Here is an 8,541-nt window from a genome sequence, read left to right on the forward strand (position 1 = left end):
GCCCAATGCACAGACCCTTCTGGCATCCACTTCCTAGAGATCATTTCGCCTGCCGGCCCGTGATGTTAAGTAGAGGCGGGGGAAATGGGGGTTATCGAACCAGCCGATCTCCTTGAGTAACCTGATGTTTGAGCTTTCAAACGCAAGCGAATTTCCTTTCCTTTCACACTTGAGGTACACAGGAAGTCCTGGAACAGCCTTTCGTATCTTAAAATAAGCGAAAGTAGCTGAAGTTCTAGGAGAGGCTGCCTACATGGTCAAGAACCCAAGCTGATGGGGTCGACTCGGGGAATCCACCACCAGCCCTGGCGCGCTGGAAGGACCCTGGGAGGCAGGGCTGGGTGGGATGTGAGTGGAGCGGGAGCCCTTTGCAAGTCAGGCTGGAGCCTGAGTGGAGGCGCAAGGTGGGCGGTGCAAGGGGCGGGGGTGGGGGCTGCTCCTCCCCCCGGGCTGAACCCTTACGCACGGTCTTACGGAAAGCCGAAGCTAGCTCAGGTCCCACCCCGACTCCCCTCTCCTGGGCCCAGCCTGTTTCCCACTCTGACTTATTTATTTCTTTAAACGTAAGTACTGGCTAGACCCACTTGCCCCGTCAAATATACAGAATTTATGAAAAGGTAACTACTGGGAAAGAATTCAAGATTAGTGCACCTCCTGAGTTCTTACGCCCTTACCTGGAAACATTAGCATGTCGTGGTGTTCAGCAAATCCCTGAATAGAAAGGTCATTCTGTTTCCAAATCTCTCACACCCTTTGTCGAACCTCTCCCTTTCCCTCTCCCCTATTCAAGGAAAGAGATAAAGAAGGTGCTAGCAAGAGAACGATGTAATGTTATATAAAACTTTCAGGAGCTGCCAACCAACCTGCAGAGTAATTCTCCTACTTCTAAGGCAGATTGGATTATTTCTATCCACAGTAGTTGCTTTACTCAAAACACAGTGCCTGGCCCATAATAACCTCCTAGTAAAGATTTATCGACCGGGCAACACCCTGACTCCCCACTTTGGACTCTATCTATGACCTGCTCATTGAAGCAGCATAATTTTTTTAAAAAAGATTTTATTTATTTATTTGACGGGGGGTGGGGGGGGGGAGGAAGAGATATCACAAGTAGGCAGAGAGGCAGGCAGAGAGTGAGGGGAAAGCAGGCTCCCTGCTGAGCAGAGAGCCCTATGCAGGGCTGGATCCCAGGACCCTGACATCATGACCTGAGCCCAAGGCAGAGGCTTAACCCACTGAGCCACCCAGGCACCCCGAAGCAGCATAATTTTTACTGAGAACCTTCACCCAAATCTTTGTACTCAAGGGTGTGAGAAAGTGACTTTTGCATCTGGTGTGGCTTATGCACCTGGCGTGAGCTGTGCAGCGTTCCATTACTCTCACGGTCATGTCATAGCTTCTTCAGAAACCAGTTCTCTAGTGTGTTTGCAGCCTGTACAGTGATTGTGAGAATTTCTGGTGGGAGGTAGAGGAGGGCAGCAGGGACATTCAGGGAACAAGGTTCCAGAGCCTCAGCAGGTATCAGGCATGTGGCGAATACAGTGTATTTGTAAGAGTTGAATATTAATCAGTTCTAGGAGAAAGGACTTTGAGAGTAAGATGTGGTTACAGAATATTCATCACTTCAAGTAGCGTCAGTGCCCTAAGTTCAGAGCACACAGTATTTTTATGTGATTACTATATAGCAATACAACCCACTTTTGTCATCACCCAACTTTGTGTTACCCCACTTCCCTTGGAAAAATAGAATTGACTCAAATGTTCTACCAGTCAGCTCCCCAGAGGGAATGAACACATCAAAGCAAATAAATAAAAAGAGACATGAGTCACACTCAGTTGCCCTGCAGTGACTTAGAGACTCAGAGAAACACAGGCGGGGAAAGGGCCTTTACTATTAAAGGTGCAGGTAGCTGGGGAAAGGGATAAGATAAAGGGTATTGCAGTGCTCACTCTGTCTCCCCCCCCCTCAAAATTACCATGTTATCTGACACTCACAACCTATTTGCATTCTGGGTAACAGACAGTTTGACCAAGAGGTCATAGACTAGAGGGCTTGGGTGATTGGAAACAAGTTTGACAAGGAAGGAATCTGGGTGAGGTGCCACCGTGGAGGTGGAGAGAAGATGAGGCCATAGAGGCTGGAGCAGCTGCCAAGCCAAAACTCTGCTGGACTCAGTAGTCACGTGCAATGCCTTGTTGAGAACGGAGGGGTTCGGAAGAGCTGTTGCCAACACAGCTTCATGGATGGGAGAAAGTTATGTCTCTCTCTTTGCATCCCTCTTCTTTACCTTCCCTTCATTTCCTGCCATCCCATTTCTTTCTTTGCCATGGGCCCTTCTCCACCTCAGGAGGCTCTCTCCAGAATTTTGGCTGCTCCTGGATTATCCTCCTTTTGTCCCCTCTTTTGAACTAAGGCTTCCTAGTGTTTACTCTTCCAGATATGAAAAGTTGTTTTATCCAGTCTACTTGTAAACCATTTGTGTTCATAAATATGGAGTGCTTGCCTGGCCAGTAAAGGTGTCAGGACCGATAAGTAAAGCATGCAACATTGGAATATGCTTTTTCACAGCAACAGAGGGACTGCGAACATTCTTTTAATAAAGCTATGCTGGAAACAGGATGTCCAGGAGTGGTCAGTGAATAGTGAACTTTTCATCCCAGGCGGTGTTGCCCTTGGTATGACCACCAAAGTGGGACATCTCAGTTCAGTTTACTGTTCTCAGTTTGGAAGTTCCTTTTGTCTGAAACTACCACTTACACGTATTGTCAACATTATATATTCTAAAAGAACCCAGATACAGTCCTGTGTAGAGTTTATGTGCTAATATGAATTCCTTTCTGCATCTCTCCAAACAAAGCTACTTATTTTTCTTGTGCTATATCCTATTGTTATTCACTCAGCAGTATTTTATGGTGATTTCTGTTCCTTTCATGGTTAGAAAACGCCTTCATTGTCATCCTGCATTTTCAGATTAGAATTTAGTAGAAAGATATCTTCCTCCACAGAAGAGTTGCCCTATTTCCAACCCTCATTGATTCCTTTTTCTTTCTAACTTCTTCCAACATGTCTTTTAGAGATACTTCTACCCTCATGATTCTCTCCTTTTTACCTTTAAAATTTCATTTCTGGGCACTCAGTGTTCCCATAACTGAAAACTATTTTTTTTTAATCTGTATTACTCCCTTGTCAATTACCATGTAGGATGTTTTACCATGAGTTAAGATTTTGGGGTCATTTTCTTTTAAGTTTTTTTTTTGTTGTTGGAGCCTGGAACCACACTTGCTAAGTAGTAGGTGTTCAATAAATGCCTATTGATCAAACGGTATAATTAAAAACCTTGTTCACAAAAAATCAAAGGCCTAAGATATTAAAATCTATCAAATTGGCATGAATTGAATCTCGGATTAATTCTAATGTTTTTCTTATTTTCTCTCAACAAATCAGATATGTAAAAGAATTCCATGGCAGATGTCACTGCCATCACTTTTTCTTAATATCAGAGCACTTCTAAGATAATGAATCATATCATTTTTCCGGTGATGATTGGGGTTCATATGGTACTGGACACATTTTAATGTTTCTTAGAAGCTTGGAGAATGTGTGTGGTGAGAGAGACAGAAAAGAGACATGTACATGGTGGTTGGAGGATGGGGGCACGTAGATGACAAAAGTTCCAAGTTTATAATGTCAGAACCTACGTCCATTCTACTAGTTAAGAGACCTCTAATCTTCACCATAATTTTACACTCCTAACAATTTAACGATTCATAATAAACAGCAAAATATAGTGCTTCACAACAAATGATGTACAATTTTTTTTTCATTTCATGTGAAAAGTTAAAAATGTTAGTCAACCTCAGAACAACAAAAAAGTACTAACCCAATCAGACTTTGACTAAAGTCATAGACCAAACAAACCATGGTTATTTCTACTTGTGCTAATTGTTGCCCCATAAACCTCAAATTTTTTTTTAAAGATTTTATTTATTTACTTGACAGACAGAGATCCCAAGTAGCCAGAGATGCAGGCAGAGGCAGAGAGAGGAGGAAGCAGGCTCCCCGTGGAACAGAGAGCCTGATGTGGGGCTCGATCCCAGGACCCTGGGATTATGACCTGAGCCGAAGGCAGAGGCTTTAACCCACTGAGCCACCCAGGCGCCCCAAACTTCAAATATTTTTGATTAATTTACTGGTTGCAAAATATTCCTTAGATCATTTACCTTCCCCACTCCCACTTTCCAGCTGCTGTCATAAACAAAAAACACATTTCACCAGAACAAAGGGAAGATTGACATTACTTTTGGTGAGACATGTATGGAACATTTAATCAGTCTTGTTATATACCAGAAAAGATGTTTTACTTTATTATGTTAAATAAACAAATGAATACTTATACAAACAAGTATATATATGCAGGAGCTGAAATGGTCGAGTTATAATTAGGTGAGTTTTGCAGTGCCTATATGGTTTTCAAAATCCCATCTCTACTGGAAGAAGCACTCGTCCTGGCTTTGCCATTTTTTAGAAGCCCCTCTAGATGAGGCTGGGAATTCAAAAAATCAAAGGGGAAGATGACTGGGAAATTGCAAGATGAGATAGAGTAGACAAATTATGTTTGACTGGTTCAGGCACTGTAATCAATTAGAAAATCATCTACAAACTCAAGAAACAACAGGCCATTATTCTTTTCACAGCACTCTAAATATATTTTGCCATTATTAGACCTGATTTTATGCATTATCTTTTCTAAACATAACTATAGGGTGATGCAAAGATCTGATGTATTGAATCTTTCTATGAGCCAAGCACTTTGCTAAATGCTGTTCACGTATTTCTTTTTTTTTTTTTTAAGATTTTATTTATTTATTTGTCACACAGAGAGAGAAATCACAAGTAGGCAGAGAGGCAGGCAGAGAGAGAGGGGGAAGCAGGCTCTCTGCTGAGCAGAGAGCCCAATGTGAGACTCGATCCCAGGACCCTCAGATCATGACCTGAGCCGAAGGCAGAGGCTTAACCCACTGAGCCACCCAGGCGCCCCATGTTCACATATTTCAATCTGTTCTCATAACCATCCTATAAAATTGATACTGTTTTTTTCTTTTTTTTTTTTTAAGATTTTATTTATTTATTTATTTGTCAGAGAGAAAGAGAGAGCGCGAGAGCCCGAGAACACAAGCAGGCAGAACTGAGGGCAGAGGCAGAGACAGAGAGAGAAGCAGGCTCCCCACTGATCAAGGAGCCGATGCGGGACTCGATCCCAGGACCCTGGGATCACGATCTGAGCTGAAGGCAGCGGCTTAACCAACTGAGCCACCCAGGCATCCCCTTTGTTTTGGTTTTTTGTTTGTTTGTTTGTTTGGTTGGTTTTGACAGATAAGAAAACTGATGCTCAGAGGTGACTTGCTTCAGGTTACCCAGCCAATGGGTGGCAGAGTCAGGTCTAGAATGGGACTCAAATGAGGCACAATCTGACAAGAGGTTTGTTCTCTCAACAACTAAATAAACGGCCAATGTGAAAGACTTTAGTCTTCTGTATCACTTTTGTTGACACAATTAGAAAATGCCATTCATGAAAGACATATAAAGGAAATATATTAAAACTGCTCTGAAAATAATGTTGCCTAGTCAGTTTATTAGATGATTGATTAGTGTTTGAAAAAAATGATGATTATAGTAACTGAGACAATCAATGGCAAATTTGTTCTACTCTTTCACGTGTGTCTCAAGGCACGTTTCTTAGACTAAAGTAATAGGCATAACCTCAGTAGCTAATTTGAAGTGTGACATTTTATTTTTTATTTTATTTTTTTAAAGTAATCTCTACTCCCAACGTGGGGCTTGAACTCACACCCTGAGATAAGAGTTGAATGCTCTACCACCTGAGCCCCTGAAATGTGACATTTTAGATTGGATAGGAAAAGGAGCAAACCCTTGCTAATATTAAAGAAAGAGTGCACACACTCATCAGTTCGTATATAATGAAATGATTTTTCCTTGTTCTGTACATTATGACTTCTTTCTTCCTCCTTTCTTGCCTCTCCTCCTTTCTTGCCTCTTCTCACCCTCCATTGTCCCTTCCTATCCTAACCCTAAGTAACAGCTTAGATATCCTTACACTGGAAAAGTCTTCCCTGACATCTTGGCATTGATTTGATAGAGAGGCCCCTCCTGTGTGCTCCCATAGCCGCATCAAAACACATAACACACTTTCATGAACTTATCACATTTGAAGATTGTAGGTCAGGTATTTTGTGGAATGGTTTTCAGTTTGGGGTGTGCGTGTGATATTTTCATGTGATTAGCTTCCAATTACATATCTTCTATGATATTCAGGAATAACACAGAAACGATGCTCTGTTCTTAGGCACACAACGTCCCTTCTAACAGTATCTCCTGATGTTACATTGCTTACTTGATTTAGGTGGCATCAGCTAGCTTCTCTACTATTACACTTTCTCTTATTGTAGTTAGTATTTCACAAGCATCAAGTATTTCTTTATAGTGAGAAACCGAAGCCTCCTGCCAACAGCCATGTGTGTGAGCTTGGAAGTGGATTCTCCAGCTCCCTGAATGACTGCAGCTGTGGCCAGCAACTTGACCGCAGCCTAAGCTGCTCCCAGATTCCTTCCCCTCAAAACTGGGTGACATAATATTTGTTGTTTTAAGAAAATAAGTTTTGAGTAACTTGTTACATTGCAATAGGTAACTAATGTACTATGTATCTACTTACTTCTATAAGTTTTTGTCACTTTTCATCTGTTGCAGTGTCCCCCATTATTCTTTGCACTTAGGGTTCTCTTTTTCTCCCTCTCTTTCTTTTCTCTCTCTCTCCCCTCCCCCCTACCATTTTTTGGTTTGTTTTTTTCTGTTTTTTTTTTATTTTTAAAAAAATTTTATATATTTATTTGAAAGACAGAGATCACAAGTAGGCAGAGAGGCAGGCAGTGAGAGATGGTGGGGGGGAAGCAGTCTCCCCGCTGAGCAGAGAGCCCAAAGTGGGACTCTATCCCAGGACCCTGGGATCATGACCTGAGCTGAAGGCAGAGGCTTTAACCCACTGAGCCACCCAAGCACCCCCACCCCTGCCATTTTAATAGCATTTGGGGGGAAAGAGAGATAAATTTATCCGATTAGCTGCATTTTACCTGAAGTCAAGGAAGTGAATTTTTTTTTTAATTTAATTTTATTTTTCAGTGTTCCAAGATTCATTGTTTATGCACCACACCCAGTGCTCCATGCAGTAAGGGCCCTCAAAGGAAGTCAATCTTAAGCACAGATTTGAAGGAGGGAAAGGACAGGACTTAGTGGTTCAGTTTAAGAAAAACATTTGAGATAGAAGAAATGTGAGACAAACACTAAGAGAGAGAAAAATAAATTTATAGAAAATAACAAGCAACTGAAAAATATTTTATTTCATATCTAATAAGTAAAATTCTGAATTTTTAGAAGTATAATTTTAAGACTATTTCTTTTGTCTGCCCAGCACCACCCTCCTCCTTCTGGAAACAGAAGTGTCTTCTTTTTGGAGGAAATGCTCTTCTCTTTACTTAAACTATATTGTTCTAGTGGAGGCTGCCATTTATAGAATTGGTCTTTCTGTTCACAAAAAGAGGGATATGACCTGGGTCGACCCTTCAGTCCCTCTTTGGGAATTTCAAATGGACTTTAGAGAGAAGTAGTCCTTTTCATGAAGAGATTTCTAAAGCAAGGTTCTCCAGGGTAGAAGGTTGCAGTCTCTAGTAAGACAGGAAGCCGACTCAGAGAGAAGCACAGATTAGAGTTGGATGGAGAGAGACCCTAGCCACGCATCCTTGTTTCTGTGATCCTTGAGGTCCGTGGTCTTCCTGAGATTTTGCTACTTGGGTCAATATTTATTTCCTGGTTTGTTCAAGGTAGTTAAAATCAGGTTTCTGTTACTTACAGCCAAAAGTTCTTGCTTCAATAGAGTGTCTCTTTTCCCACCCCCATAAATACTCTTCTCCCCTGAAAAAAGCAGAAGAAAGTGCTTTTGAAACCGTGATATCATCTTTTGAGATCCTCAGAGGCACTGCTGTAAGAAGAAAAATCTCATCTTCCGGTGTCCTCCGCTAATACTACCTGGGAAGTATGGAGGGGGTAAAGGAGAGTTGTGTACACAAACATACACACTCCTGTTAAGCTTTTTTGCCAACACAATAATATTTATTGAAGGTCTATTATATTTCAGGCACTTTTACAAACATCTGTTCTGCATTAGTCCAAGAAAGTAGATTTTCAGACTGTTCATAATTATAGATGAGATAATACCTTTAAGATAAAAGATGTCAAATATTAATTTTTCCAAAATGGAAAAGTTATGAGCAGAGACTAATTTTGTGTACACTTCCTTTTAAAAAAAATTAATTCAAATTCAATTTAGCTAACATATAGTGCACTGTTAGTTTCAGGGGGTAGAATTTAGCAATTTATCAATTGCATATAACACCCAGTGCTCATTACAACAAATGCTCTCCTTAGCGCCCATCATCCAGTTATCCCTTTGCCTACCCTGTGCACCATTC

This window comes from Lontra canadensis, unplaced genomic scaffold, assembly GCF_010015895.1.
Source record: "Lontra canadensis isolate GAN:19392208 unplaced genomic scaffold, GSC_riverotter_1.0 scaffold1, whole genome shotgun sequence".
Lineage (NCBI taxonomy): Eukaryota > Metazoa > Chordata > Mammalia > Carnivora > Mustelidae > Lontra > Lontra canadensis.